This window comes from Balaenoptera ricei, chromosome X, assembly GCF_028023285.1.
Source record: "Balaenoptera ricei isolate mBalRic1 chromosome X, mBalRic1.hap2, whole genome shotgun sequence".
Taxonomy (NCBI): Eukaryota; Metazoa; Chordata; class Mammalia; order Artiodactyla; family Balaenopteridae; genus Balaenoptera; species Balaenoptera ricei.
The window spans coordinates 72,434,571-72,450,725 of record NC_082660.1 but is presented as its reverse complement, the minus strand read 5'-3'; positions in this window follow the sequence as shown (position 1 = coordinate 72,450,725).

Sequence of the window (16,155 nt, the reverse complement as noted above, 5' to 3'; positions counted from 1 at the left end):
GGGACAAAGTGAGAGAGTGGCATGGATATACATACACTACCAAACGTAAACTAGATAGCTAGTGGGAAGCAGCCGCATAGCACAGGGAGATTAGGTCGGTGCTTTGTGACCACCTAGAGGGGTGGGATAGGGAGGGTGGGAGGGAGGGAGGGTGACACAAGAGGGAAGAGATATGGGGATCTATGTATATGTATAGCTGATTTACTTTGTTATACAGCAGAAACTAACACACAATTGTAAAGCAATTATACTCCAATATAGATGTTAAAAAATGAAAAAGTATAAAAAGTTGGCAAAAAAAAAAAAAAAAAAGTCTGGGCCAGATTCTTCTGTAGAGGCGGGAGGCAAATGGAGCTCATTGACACTGACACTGGCAGAAACCTTTTCTATGAGCTTATACTACCACAAGGGCACTAGTGCTAGCAAGTACTATTTTGGAGTCCTTCTGCTAGACTATTAGGACCAGTGACTTACCAACTCACAAGAAGGTCAACACCAGCCCCAGCACTCCCCAGGACAAGCATCCAGCAATTTGGGACCCAGCCCCACCAATCAACAAGATTTAACCTGCCCCAGGACCCTCCAGACCCTCCAGCAAGATGCCCTGGAACCAAGCACCACCCACCATCCAGGGCCCCACAGCCAGCCATGCCAGGACTGGGCACCTCCCTCCAGTAGGTTGGGAGCAGAGCCAGGAAGCTGCAGGCTTTCATCCAGTTGCACCAGTATCTGATCTGTATACCAACAGGATGGCAACAGCCCCAGGAATACCAATGCCCCAGCCCAAACAACTAGCAGGCTAGTGCCAGCACTGGGAACACGCATTACCTGTAGTCACCCATCTCAGGACATTCCCTGCCCACCAGTAGGCTGACATCAGCCACAGGACCCACAGGACTGAAAATGAGCTGCTCTATTTATCCCTGGTCCCATGGCTAGCAGTGTTATCACCTGGACCCACCAACAAGCACTGTGGCACCAGCCCTAGGCCTCTCCAGGCTACACTGCCAGCCATACCAGGACACAGCCCAACCCACCAGTGGCTGACAGTCTCTGCACAAGTCAGGCCCTGGCAGACATCCAGGCTGGGGAACAGCAGTGACTATCAGCACAGTAGTCAACCCCACCACAACAGAAAGGCCTGATCAATTCACACTGAGGGCATCCCTAGATTATGTGCCTCTTGTGACCAGAAGGGAGTATGCTGATAAGCCCTATAAAAGGTCTCCTATATAAGGCCATTTCTCTAAGAAAGGGAAACATAACTGATCTACCTAATACATAAAAATGAAGAGAATTGGTCAAAATGAGGTAATAAAGGAATATGTTTCATAGAAGGAGTAGATAAAACCCAAGAAGAAGAGCTAAGTGAAGTGGAGATAAGAAATCTGTCTGATAAAAAGTTCAAGATAATGATTATAATGATGCTCAACAAACTTGGGAGAATAAATGAACACACTCAAAACTTTAGAAAAGAATTAGAAATTATAAAAAAGAACCATACAGGGCTAAAAATATGATAACTGACATTTAAAAAAAATAAACTAGAAAGAATCACCAGTAGGTTGGGTGATACAGAGAAACAGATCAGTGAACTGGAAGGAAGAGTAGTGGAAATCACCCAAGTTGGACAGAAAAAAAGAATACTAACAAATGAAGACAGATTAAGAGACATCTGTGACAATATGAGACATACTAACATTCTCATTATAGTTGTCCCAGAAGGAGGAAGAGAGAGAGGACGGGGCAGAAAACTTATTTGAACTGACCATAGCTGAAAATTTCCCTAACCTGGGAAAGGAAACAGATATCCAGGTCCAGTAAGCACAGAGTCCCAAAAAAGATCAACCCAAAGAGAGCCACATGAAGGCATATTGTAATTAAAACAGCAAAAATTAAAGATAAAGAGAGAATCTTAAAATCATTAATGGAAAAGGAAAAAGTTACATACAAGAGGACTCCCATAAGATAGTCAGATGACTTTTCCCTAGAAACTCTGCAGAACAAAAGGGAATGACATGATGTATTTAAAGTGATAAAAAGGGGGGGGTGATCTGCAAGTGAGAACTATACAAGCAAAGCTACAATTAAAATTTGAAGAAGAGAAAAAGAGTTTCACACACAAGCTAAAAGAGTTCAACACCACTAAACCAGCTTAACAAGAAATATTAAAGGGACACCTCTAAGCAGAAAAGTAAAGTCAACGACTGAAAATATAAAAATTACAAACTCGTGGATCACCATGACGAAGTAAGAGGATGTGGAGCTCACTTCCCCTCACAAACGCATCAAAAATACATCTACACAGGAACAATGCTCATGGAAAACTAACAGGAAACTGAGAGAAGGAATTCTGGTAATAAAAATGCTAACTGAATTAGGGAAGATAATTGATCTAAACACAGATCAAGTTAACAAGGAACTAGGAAATATAAAGAAGACTCAATCAAATTCAATATCTAACCTAAAAAAATACTCTAGAAGTAATGAATAGCAGAATAAATGGCACAGAAAAATACATAAATCATCTGGAAGGCAGAATAATTGAAATAACTGAATCAGATCAGCAGAAAGAAAGACAAATTTTTAAAAAAGCAAGTGCAATATACAAGATCTCTAGGAAAACATCAAATTTGCAAACATTTACATTATAAGGGTTCCATAAGGAGGAGAGAGAGAAGGGTATCAGACATGTACTTGAAGAAATTATTACTGAAAACTTCTTGAACCTAAAGAAGGAAACAGATATCCAGGCCAAGAAAGCACAGAGGGCCCCAAACAAGATGGACACAAACAGACCCACAACAAGACATATTACAATTAAAATGGCAAAAGCTAAGATAAAGAGAGAATTCTAAGGGCAGCAAGAGAAATTAATGAGTCATAAACAGAGAAATTCCCATAAGGTTATCAGATAATTTCTCTGAAGAAATATTGCAGGCTAGAAGGGAGTGGCATGATATATTCAAAGTACTAAAAGGGAAAAATCTGCAGTATAGTATACTATACCCTGTAAGAATATCATTTAGAATAGAAGGAGAAATAAAGAACTTCTCAGAGAAACAAATCCTAAATAAAACATCAATACTAAACCTTCCCTAAAAGAAATGTTGAAGGCTCTTCTCTAAATGGTAAAGAAGTATGAATCTATAAAAAATGGAAAATCAAAATAGGAAAGGCAAATATATAGTAAGGATTCAAGATCACTTTAAAATCCAGTACATAGATTAAAAGAAAAAAATGTAAATGTAGCTATAACTACAATAAACAGTAAAGGGGGAAGCATGAAGATGTACAATATGACATCAAAAAAAAATGTGGAAAGAACTAAAAATTAGATTTTGAGAATGTGTTTGAACTTAAATGACTGAGTTTAAATCAAGTAGATAGAATTAAGGGTCAACATATATAAATCCCATGATAGCCACAAATCAAAACAGAAGCACAAAAACCAAAAAGAATTGAACCCAATCACACTACTAAAGAAAATTATCAAAACACAATGGGAGAAGAAAAAAAAAAAATATATATATATACATATATATATATATGTACAGAGGAAAATACAAAATAACTGGAAAACAAGTAATAAAATGGCAATAAGTACATACCTATCAGTAATTACTTTAAATGTCAATGGACTAAATGCGCTGATAAAAAGATATAGATATAGACTACCTGATTTGATTTAAAAAAAAAGACCCTTCAATATGGTGCATACAAGAGACCCAATTCAGGGATAAAAAAGCACACAGAAAGTGAGGAAATGGAAAAAGATATATTATGTAAACAGAAACAACAAGAAAGCAGGGGTAGCAATACTTATATCAGACAAAATATACTTAAAACAAAGACTATAACAAAAGACAAAAATGGATAATATATAATGATAAAAGGATGAATACAAGAAGATATTATACTTGTTAATATATATATATTTAATACAGGGGCACATAATATGTATAAAACAGATATTAACAAATATAAAGGGAGAAATTGACAATAAAGTAGGGGACTTTAACACAATGCTTACATCTATGGACAGATTATTAAGACAAAAATCAATAAGACAACAGTGGTCTTAAATGGTACAATAGACAAGTTGGACTTATTAGGTATCTACGGAATATTCCATCCCAAAAGACAAGAATATCCATTCCTTTCAAGTGCACATTTAACATTTCCAGAATAGGTCACATGCTAGGCCACAAATCTAGCCTCAACAAATTTAGGGAATAGGAATTATATCAAGCATTTTTTCTGACCACAATAATGTGAGACTAGAAATCAGCTACAGAAAGAAAAGTGGGGAAAAAACAAACACGTGGAGACTAACAACATGCTACTAAAAATGAATAGATCAATGAAAAAATCAAAGGGGAAATAAAAAAATACCTTGAGAGAAGTGAAAATAAAAACACAAAACTGCAAATCTATAGGATTCAGCAAAAGCAGTTCTTAGAGGGAAGTTTATAGCAATACAAGCATACCTCAACAAACAAGAAAATCTCAAATAAATAACCTAACCTTCCATCTAAAGAAATTAGAAAAAGAAGAACAAACAAAGCCCAGAGTCAGCAGAGGGAAGAAATTTTTTAAAATATCAGAGAGGAAACAATTAAAATAGATATTAAAAAACAGAAAAGATCAATGAAACCAAGAGCTGGTTTTGGAAAAGATAAAATTAAACCTTTAGACAGGCTCACCAAGAAGAAAAGTGAGAGGACCGAAATAAGCAAAATAATAAATGAAAGAGGAAAAATAACAACCAGTAACACAGAGATCAAAAAAAGATCATAAGAAAATACCATGAGCAGTTATATACTAACAAATTGTACAACCTAAAAGAAATGGACAAATTTCTACAAACATTCAGCCTGACAAGACGGAGTCAAAAAGAAACAGACAGTTTGAACAACAAGATCACTAGAAGTGAAATAAAATTTGTAATTTAAAAAACCCAAGCCAACAAAAGTCCAAAACCAGATAGTTTCACAGGGGAATTCTATTAAACATATAAAGAAGGGTTAATACCTATCCTTCTCAAACCATTCCAAAAAAATTGAAGATGAGAGAACACTCCCAAATTCATTCTATGAGACACCCATTACCCTGGAAACAAAATCAGACAAAGACATTACAAAAAAGAGAATTACAGGCCAACATCTTTGATGAATATATATGCAAAAATTCTCAGCAAAATATTAACAAACAGAACACAACAATATATAAAAAGAATCATGCACCATGATCAAGTTAGATATATTCTAAGGTCACAGGAATGTTTCAACATGTAGAATCAATCAATGCGATAAACCACATTAACAAAAGGAAAGAAAAATAAAATGATCATCTCAGTAGGTGCAGAGAAAACATTTGACGAAATTCAATACCCATTCACGATGAAAACTCTCATCAAAGTGGGTATACAGGGAACATATTTCAACATAATAAAGGCCATTTACAACAAACCCACAGCTAACATAATACTCAGTGGTGAGTATTCCCACTAAATTCAGGAACAAAACTAGAATGCTCACTCTTGACCTTGCTACTTAACATAGTGCTAACCACAGCAATCAGACAAGAAAAAATTGAAGGCATGCAAATTGGGAGGGAAGAGCTAAAACTGTCATAATTTGCAGATGACATGATGCAGAGAACCTTAAATTCCCCACCCAAAATCTATTAGAACTAAGAAGTGAATGCAGGAAATTTGCAGGATACAAGGTTAAAACAGAAATATGTTGTGTTTCTATACACTAATAATGAAATAACAGAGAGAATTTTAAAAAACAACCCCACTTAAAATTGCATAAAAACAGTAAAATACATGGGAATAATCTTAACCAAGGAGCTGAAAGTCATATACACTGAAAATTATAAAACACTGATGAAGGAAATTAAACATAATACAAAGAATAGAAAGATATCTTGTGCTCTTGGATTAGAAGAATTAAAATTGTTAAAATGGCCATAATATCCCAAACAAGCTACAGATTTAATGCAATCCCTATCAAAATACCAATGACATTATTCATAGAACTAGAATAAATAATCATAAATTCATATGGAACTGAAAAGACCCCAAATTGCCAAAGCAATCTTGATAAAAAAGAACAAAGCTTGAGCTATCACGATCTCAGCCTTCAGACTATACTACAAAGCTGCAGTAATCAAAACAGCATGGTAATGGCACAAAAACAGATATATAGATCAATGGAACAGAATAGAGAGCTCATAAATAAACTCATGCATGTATCTATGGTCAATTAACGTACAACAAAGGAGACAAAATTATACTATGGACAGTCTCTTCAATAAGTGGTACTGGGAAAACTGGCTACATGTAAAACAATGAAATTAGAACATTTTCTAACACCATATACAAAAATAAATTCAAAATGGATTAAAGACCTAAATATAAGACCTGAAACCATAAAACTCCTGGAAGAGAAGTAGGCAGAACATTCTTTGACATAAAGTGTAGCAATATTTTTTTTGGATCTGTTTCCTAAAGCAAAAGAAATGAAAGCAAAAATAAACAAATGGAGCTAATGAAACTTGAAAACTTTTGCTCAGCAAAGGAAACCATCAACAAAACAAGAAGACAACCTACAGAATGGGACAAAATATTTGCAAATGATATGACCGACAAGAGGTTAATAATCAAATATATATATAGCTCACAAAACTCAACATCCAAAACACAAACAACACAACAGGGACATGAAAAGATGCTCATCATTGCTAATTATTAGAGAAATGCAAATCAAAAGAACAATGAGATATCACTTGGCACCTATCAGATTGGCTATCATCAAAAAGTCCACAAGTAACAAATGTTGGAGAGGATATGGAGAAAAGGAAACCCTTTTACACTGTTGCTCGCAATGTAAATTGATGCAGCCACTATGGAAAACAGTATGGATGTTCATCAAAAAACTAGAAGTAGAATTATCATATGATCCAGCAATTTCACTCCTGGGTATATGTCTAGAAAAAACAAAAACTCTAATTTTAAAAGATGCATGCACCTCAATGTTCATAGCAGCACAACACAATTTACCTTTAATTTTTGGCATTTAATTACAACATGTCTTGATGTGCTGCTCTTTGGGTTCAAACTCTGCATTTCTTCAACTTGGGTAACCATTTCCTTTCCCAGGTTAGGGATGTTTTCAGCTATTTTGTCTTCAAACATGTTCTAAAGCCATTTCATTAGTGTGCTTGATGTTGTCCTACAGGTCTCTTAAACTGTCCTCATTTCTTTTCATTCTTTTTTCTGTTCAGCAGCAGTGATTTCCACTACTCTGTCTTCCAGCTCACTGATCTATTCCTCTGTATCATTTAGTCTACTATAAATTTATGCTAGTGTGTTTTCCATTTCAGTTATTCTATTCTTCATCTCTCTTTGTTCTTTATATTTTCAAACTTTTTGTTTAAAACTTTTAACTACTCACTCTATGCATCCATTTTTCTCCTGAGCTCTTTAATCATCTTTATGATAGATACTCTGAACTCTTTCTCAGGTAGATTGCGTATCTCCACTTCACTTAGTTCTTCTTCTGGAGTTTTATCTTTTCCTTTGTCTGGAACATGTTTCCTCTGTCACCTCATTTTGTCTAAATTGCTATTTGTATTTTTATGTATATGGTAGGTTAGTTACATTTCTTGACCTTAGAGAAGTGGCTTTCTGTTGGAGACATCTTATGTGTCACAGTAGTGCACTCCTCTCATCACCCAAGCTATATGCTCTAGGGGTTATGCCTAAGAGGGCTGTGTGGGTCCTTCTGTTGTGGTGGGCTGAGTATGTGGGTGATCTAGTAGTCTTGGTTGGCCTCTAGCCTGGTTGTTTACCAGCCCCTTCCTTATTTGGATGCTTCTGGTTGCTGTTTAGCAGGGTCTGGTCATGAGGCAGCTGACTGCAGAGCCTTAGGGGGACCCAGGGCTAGTGCTGGCTCACCAGTGTGTGGAGTCAGGGTCCTGAAGACTCCGAGGGTGTTGCCCAACCACTGATGGGTAAAGCCAGGTCCTGGGATTAGTGCTGGACTACTTCCAGGCAGAGCCAGTTCCTGGAGTCTGGCTTCAGGGCCCAAGGATCCCAGAATTTATTTGAGATCACTGGGGGGTTGTCTGTTTACTGATACAGTCGGCTATGGGGTTCAGGGTGTCCAGAAGTTAGCATTGGCCTGCTAGTGGACAGGATCAGGGCCCACTTGGTCTCAGGATTAGGTTTTGGCCTGCTCTTGGTGGGCTGGTACTTTAGGCTGTGGGATTGTAATTTTCTGGCATCAGGTGTCTGCCCCTGGTGGGTAAGGCTGATCTAGAAGCTATTTCAGCCTTCCTGGATGGAAGGGCTGGTGCCTGCCCATTGGAGAGTGGAGTTGGTCTTCACCCTCTGGTGGCAGGGCCATGTCTTGAGGCATGTCTAGAGATGGGTATAGGCTCAGAAATTCAGTCTGTCTGCTGTTGGGTGGGGCTGCGTCCCTGCCCAGTTAGTTGTTTGGCCTGAGGCATCCCAGCATTGGCACTTACAGGCACTTGGCTGGGGCAAGGTCTTGTGCTAATGAGCCAAGATGGAAGCCACCACCAGCCTGTTCATGTGGTAGAATGTTCCCAAATATGGCTGCCACCAGTGTCTATATCCTCAGGGTGAGCTTAAGTGACCTCTACCTCTCTGAGAAACTCTCCAAGACCATCAGGTAGGTCTGGCCCAGTGTCCTATCAAATTATTTCTTTTGCCCTGTATCTTGGTGCACAGGAGTTTTCGTGTGCACCATTGAAAAGTGAAGCCCCTAATTCCCCCTGTCCTGTGGTGCTCCTGCAATTAAGCTCTACTGGCCTTCAAAACCAAATAGTCTGGGGGACTGTTTTCCCAGTGCAGGACCCCTGAGCTGGGGAGCCCAATGTGAAGCTCAGAACTCTTACTCATGTGGGAGAACCTCCATCTTGTTGTAGTTCCTTCTTTATGTATTTAGTTGTAGAAGATCTTTTCTGGTAGGTTCCAGGCTTTTTCACCCATGATTGTTCTGCAGATAGTGGTGAATTTGGTGTATTCATGAAAAGAGACCAGCTCAGGGTCTTTCTGCTCTGCCATCTTGACTGCTCTCTCAACTATTGAAATTTTAATTGGGAAAAATAAAACTGTATAATAAAACTCTTAGCCACCCTAGTGTTGGGGCCATCCTTATCATCATCACCATCAGCTTTTATTTATTCAGCTCTAAATTCAATTTGTCTCCTAGTTTTTCCTCTCATTTGCTGAATTATTTTCCTTCTGGCCCCCAAATGTCAGAACGACTCCAGGGTTTAGTATTCTGACCTCACTGTCTACTATACTCTGTTCCAATATAATCTTGTGAAGTCTCAGGACCAGCTCAAATGAAAGAGCAGTTTTGCCTTGCAGAAGGTGGGCAGATATCTTCAAGTCCTTTTAGGTTCAGAGAAGTTTCATTTTGATGTAAGATGGTGTGAGTGAACACCAGCAGAGAAAAATTCAGGCAGCACTATTTACAATAGCCAACACTTGGAAGCAACCCAATGCTCATCAACGGATGAAACTTATATAACATTGTATAGAAAGTATATTTTAATCAAAATATATTACAAAAAAAAAAAACCTTTGGTAAGACAAATCCATAGTCAAGGTAGTAGATCAACTACTATAAAACTAGTAGGAAAGTTAAAAAAAAAACAAAAGTAGTAAAATCATCTACCTATGATTAGTAGTTAAGAAACACCAAAAAAAAGTGTATAAAATATGATGTCAAATACATTAAACATGGCAGGGATAGTAACAATTCAGGGTTCTTAGAATGCATTCAAATTTAACACATCATCATCTTTAAATATGCATATATGTGGCCATATATGTACCTCATATTAGACACAAACCAAAAATCTACAAAACACACACACACAAAATGTGAAAGGAATCCAAACATAACACTGAAGAGTCATAGAATCACAGATGAAAAGAACAAAAAAAGAAAGAAGAATAAAAGAACTACAAAAATAACCCCTAAACAAGTAACAAAATAAGTATATACCTATAAACAATTTCTTCAAATGAAAATGGACTAAATGCTTCAATCAAAAGACATAGAGTGGCTGAATGAATACAAAAGCAAGATCCATATGTATGTTCCCTACAAGAGACTCACTACAAATTTAAAACACAGAGAGACTGAAAGTGTGGGGGTGGGAAAAGGTACTCCATGCAAAAGGAAACAGAAAAAATAGACTTTATAACAAAGACTGTAACAAGAGAGAAAGAAAGACATTACATATTTTTAAAGAGATTGATTGAACAGGAATAATGTAGCAATATTAAATATATATGGGCCTAACATAGGAGCATGTGAATACATAAAGCAAATATTAACTTACACAAAGGGAGAAATTGACAGTAACACAATTTTAGTAAAGGACTTTAACACCCCACTTACATCAATGGAGAGATCATCCAGACAGAAAATCAGTAAGGAAACACAGTCCTTAAAAGACGTATTAGAGTATAGAAATGCAACAGATTTCTGCATATTAATTTTGTATCCTGCAACTTTACCGAATTCATTGATGGCCTTTAGGATTTTCTATGTATAATATAATGTCATCTGAAAACAGTGACCGTTTAAATTATTCTTTGCCAATTTGGATTCTTTCATTTCTTTTTCATCTCTGATTGCCATGGCTAAGACTTCCAAAACTATGTTGAATAATAGTGGCGAGAGTGGACATCCTTGTCTTGTTCCTGATCTTAGAGGAAATGTTTTCAACTTTTCAACATTGAGTATGATGTTAGTTGTAGTTTTGCCACATGTGACCTTTAGTATGTTGAGGTATGTTTCCTCTATGCCCACTTTCTGGAGAGTTTTTATCATAAATGGGTGTTGAATTTTGTTAAAAGTTTTTTCTACCTCTATTGAGATAATCATATGGTTTTTATTCTTCAACTAGCTATACACTAACAACAAAAGATCAGAAAGAGAAACTCAAGAAAAAAATCCCATTTACTATCACACAAAAATGGATAAAATGCCTAGGAATAAACATACGTAAGGAGACAAAAGACCTGTACTTCGAAAACTATAAGATGCTGGTGAACAAAATTGAATATGACACAAAGAGATCAAAAGATATACTGTGTTCCTGGATTGGGAGAATCCATATTATCAAAATGACTATACTACCCAAAGCAACTACAGATTCAATGCAATCCCTGCCAAACTACCAATGGCATTTTTCACAGAATTAGAGCAAAATATTTTATTTTGTTTAGAAACACAAAAGACCCCAAATAGCCAAAGCAATCTTGAGAAAGAAGAAGGAGCTGGAAGAATCAGGCTCCCTGACTTCAAACTATACTACAGAGTTATAGTCATCAAAACAGTATGGTACTGGCACAAAAATAGATATATAAATCAATGGAACAAGATAGAAAGCCCAGAAATTAACCAACGCACTATGGTCAATTAATCTACAACAAAGGAGGTAAGACTATACAATAGAGGAAAGAGAGTCTGTTCAATAAATGGTGCTGGGAAAACTGGAAAACTACATGTAAAAAATGAAATTACAACATTCTTTGACACCATACAGGAAAGTAAACTCAAAATGGATTAAAGACCTAAATGGGAGACCAGACACTATAAAACTCTTAGAGGAAATCATAGGCAGAACACTTTCTGACATAAATTGCAGCAATATCTTTTCTGATCTGTCTCCCAGAGTAATGGAAATAAAAACAAAAATAAACAATTGGGACCTAATTAAACTCAAAACCTTTTGCACTGCAAAGAAAACCATAAAAAAACGAAGAGACAACCCACAGAATGGGAGAAAATATTTGCAAATAATGTGACTGACAAGGGATTAGTCTCCAAAATTTATAAACAGCTCATGAAGCTTAATATCATCAAACAAACAATCCAATAAAGAAATGGGTAGAAGACCTAAATAGACATTTCTCCAAAGAAGAAATACAGATGGCCAAGAGGCACTTGAAAAGATGTTCAGCATTGTTAATTATTACAGAAATGCAAATCAAAATTACAATGAGATATCATCTCACACCAGACACAACAAAAACTAGACAAAGACACCACAAAAATAGTGTTATAAGCTATTATCTCTCATGACTCTTGATGAAAAAATCCTCAACAAAATATTAGCAAAATGAATTCAATACATTAAAATATCATAAAACATGATCAGTTGGGATTTATCTCAGGGATACAAAAACAGTTCAATATCTGTAAATCAGTAAATGTTATACACAATATTAGCAAACTGAAGAATAAATATCATATGATCATCTCAATAAATGTGCAGAAAGCTTTTTTGACAAAATTCAACATAAAACTATAGAAAAAAAATCTCAAAAAAGTGGATATAGTGGGAACATACTTCAACAGAATTAAGGCAATGTATGACAAAACTACAGCCAACATCATACTTTATGGTGATAACCTCAAAGTATTTACTTTAATATTAGAAGCAAGAAGCCCCCTCTTGCTTTTATTCAATACTGTATTGGAAGTCTTAGCCACAGCAAGCAGACAAAAAACAAACAAACAAGCAAAAAACGAATCCAAACTGGAAAGAAAGAAGTCAAACTGTCTGTGTTCACAGGTGACAGAATACTATTTATAGAAAATGCTAAAGATTCCATCCATAAAACTATTAGAACTAATAAATGAATTCAGTAAAGTTGTAGCATACAAACTTAATATATAAAAATATGTTAAGTTTTTATACACTAAGCACAAACTATCAGTAAGAGAAATTAAGAAAACAATTTCACTTAAAATTACATGAAAAACAATAAAATACCTCAGAATAAATCTAACCAAAGAAGTAAAATAGTGTGCTTAGGAAACTATAAGAAATTGATGAAAGAAATTGAAAATGACACAAACAAATGAAAAGATATACCATGTTCATCGACTGGAAGAATTAATATTGCTACAATGATCATACTATCCAAGGCAATCTACAGATTCAATGCAATACCTATCAAAATACCAAAGGCATTTTTCACAGAACAAGAACAAATAATTCTAAAATATTTATGAAAACACAAAAGACCCTAAAGCCAAAACATTCTTGAGAAAGAAGAACAAAGCTGGAACTTGCTAATTTTAAACATGCTCTCTAATTTTAAATCACTACCAAGCTACAATAATCAGAACAACATGGTTACTGTCACAAAAACTGACACATAAATCAAGGGAAGAGAATGGAGAGCTCAAAAATAAATCCACACATATATGTTAAATTAATCATTGACAAAGGAGGCACAAATATATAATGGGGAAAAGACAGTCCTCAACAAATGGGTGTTGGGAAAACTGGACAGCTACATGCAAAATAATCAAACTGGACTACTTTCTCACATCATATAAAAAATAAACTAAACATGGATTAAAGACAAATGTAAGTCTTTTTTTGTTGATGTCTTGAAATAACAAAATAAAATTTATAGAAGAAAATAGAAGCAGTAGGCTCTTTGACATGGGTCTTAGCAATTTTTTTTGTATATGTCTCTCAGGAAAAGGAAACAAATTAAAAAAATAAACAAATATGACTACACCAAAGTGAAAATCTTTTGCAGAGCAAAAGAAACAATCAACAAAACAAAAAGACCATTTACTGAATGGGAGAATATATTTGCAAATGATATATCTTATAAGGGGTTAATATCCAAAATATACAAAGAACTCATCCAACACAACAGCACAAAAAATAATTTAAAAATGTGCAGATGATATGAATAGACGATTTTTAAGAAGACATACAGATGGCTTACCGGCCAATGAAAAAATGTTCAACATCACTATTCATCAGGGAAATGCAAATCAAAACCACAATAAAATATCACCTCATGCCTGTCAGAATTGCTATAATCAAAAAAGACAATAATAACTAGTGTTATTGAGAATATGGAGAAAAGGGAGCCCTCATGAACTGTTGGTGGGAATGTAAATTGCTGCAGCTACTCTGGAAAACAGTATGGAGGTCCTTAAAAAAAATCTATCATAGAATTCAGCAATTCCACTTCTGGGTATTTTTCCAAGGGAAAAAAAAAACTAATTTGAAAGGATATATGCACCCCTATGTTCATTGCAGCATTAATGAAAATCACCAAGACATGGAAACAACCTAAGTGCCCATCCATAGATGAATGGATAAAGAGGATGTGTTATATATACACAATGGAATATTACTCAGCTATATAAATGAATGAAAACTTGCCATTTGTGACAACATGGATGGACCTAGAGGACGATATGCTAAGTGACATAAGTCAGAAGGAAAGACAAATATATGATTTCACTCGTATGTAGAATCTCAAAAACAAAACTGATAAACACAACAAACAGAAACACACTCATAGATACAGAGAACAAAGAGGTGTTTGTCAGAGGGGAGGCGGTTGGGAGGATGAGTAAAATAGGTGTCAGATATTAAAGGTACAAACTTCTAGTTACAAAATAAATGAGTCACAGAGATAAAATATAGAGTGAGGAATATAGTTATTAATAATATGATAGCATTGTTTGGTGACAGATGGTAACAAGACTTATAATGATAATCACTTTGTAATGTATAGAAATAAGAAATCACTATTTTTTTGCAATGGGAAATTACAGTGTTGTAGGTCAATTAACTTTCAAAGAAAACCAAACAAAAAAACAATTAAACATATAGGAAAATAGTTCAGATTTGTGATTACCAGAGTTGGAGGTGGGGAGGGGGATAGATTGAAGGTGGTCAAAATATACAAACTTCCAGGTATAAGATAAATAAGTACTAGGAATGTAATGTACAACATGTTTAATATAATTAATTGTGTGTTTTACACGGAAGTTATTAAGAGAGTAAATCCTAAGAGTTCTCATCACAAGGAATATTTTTTTTCCTTTTATGTATCTATAGAGATGATGGATATTCACTAAACTTATTGTGGTAATCATTTCATTACATATGCAAGTCAAATCATTATGCTATACATCTTAAACTTATGTGTTGCTGTATGTCAGTTATAGCAATAAAACAGGAAGAAAAATAAGCACTTGGCCAAGAAGGATGGATTTGGGGCAAATAAATGAAAAGTGATATTTGGAGGTGAAATTTGAATAGAACATAAATACATTTTTAGAATAAATAGCTGACCTTGGGAATATTAACACTACCACCATCCCAGTGACTCTAGATTTTCAGTCAGAGGAACTTAGTGAATGCTAACATATCAACATAAATGAGGAAAGTAGTTGTTATGAAAGGATGATTTCACAGAGAAAATAACACCAGAAAAAATGTTCACATTGAAGAAATTCTCAGGTATTTTCCACAGCTTTTATGTGCAAATAATAACATTTGGAAACTGATTCAAAAAATTTAAGAAAGTATGACAATTTACCAAAGCAAAGATGCTCACTTTGTACTGTAAGTTATACAAGATGAAGAATGCAAAAACTGTTTACACAAATCTTTTATAACTCTTTACAAATAAATAAAAATTATCTATGCTTTAAGTGCAGTGTTCTAAATGCATATTACTTTTTATATTTTAAAATTTTTTCTAAAATGTTATAATAGACAATAAGAGAGTTTTAATGTTTTAATATATATACTTTTAAATGTTTGTAATCTTTGGTATTTCCATTTTGTACATCCTTTGCTCCCATTGTACATTTTAAATTATTTTTAATTGTAGTAAAATACATATAAAATACATCATCTTAAACATTTTAAAAATGTACAATTCAGTGGCATAAACTTCATTCACATTTTTGTGCAAACTTAACCACCATCCAGCACCAAAACACTTTTCTGTCTTGCAAAAGAGAAACTCTGTACCCATTTGACAATAACTGCTCATACTGTCCTTACCCAGCCCCTGGCAACCATCATTTTGTTTTGTTATTATTCTATAAATTTGACTAATCAAGCTATTTCATATAAATGGAATCATAGTATTACTCCTTTTGTGACTGGCTTTTTTCACTTAGCATAATATACTTGACTTTTATTCACGTTGTAGCATGTGTAAGAGTTTCTTTTTTAAGACTGAATAACATTTCATTGTATGCGTTTTGTTTATTAATTCATCTGTTGATGAACATTTGGTTTGCTTTTGTCATTTGG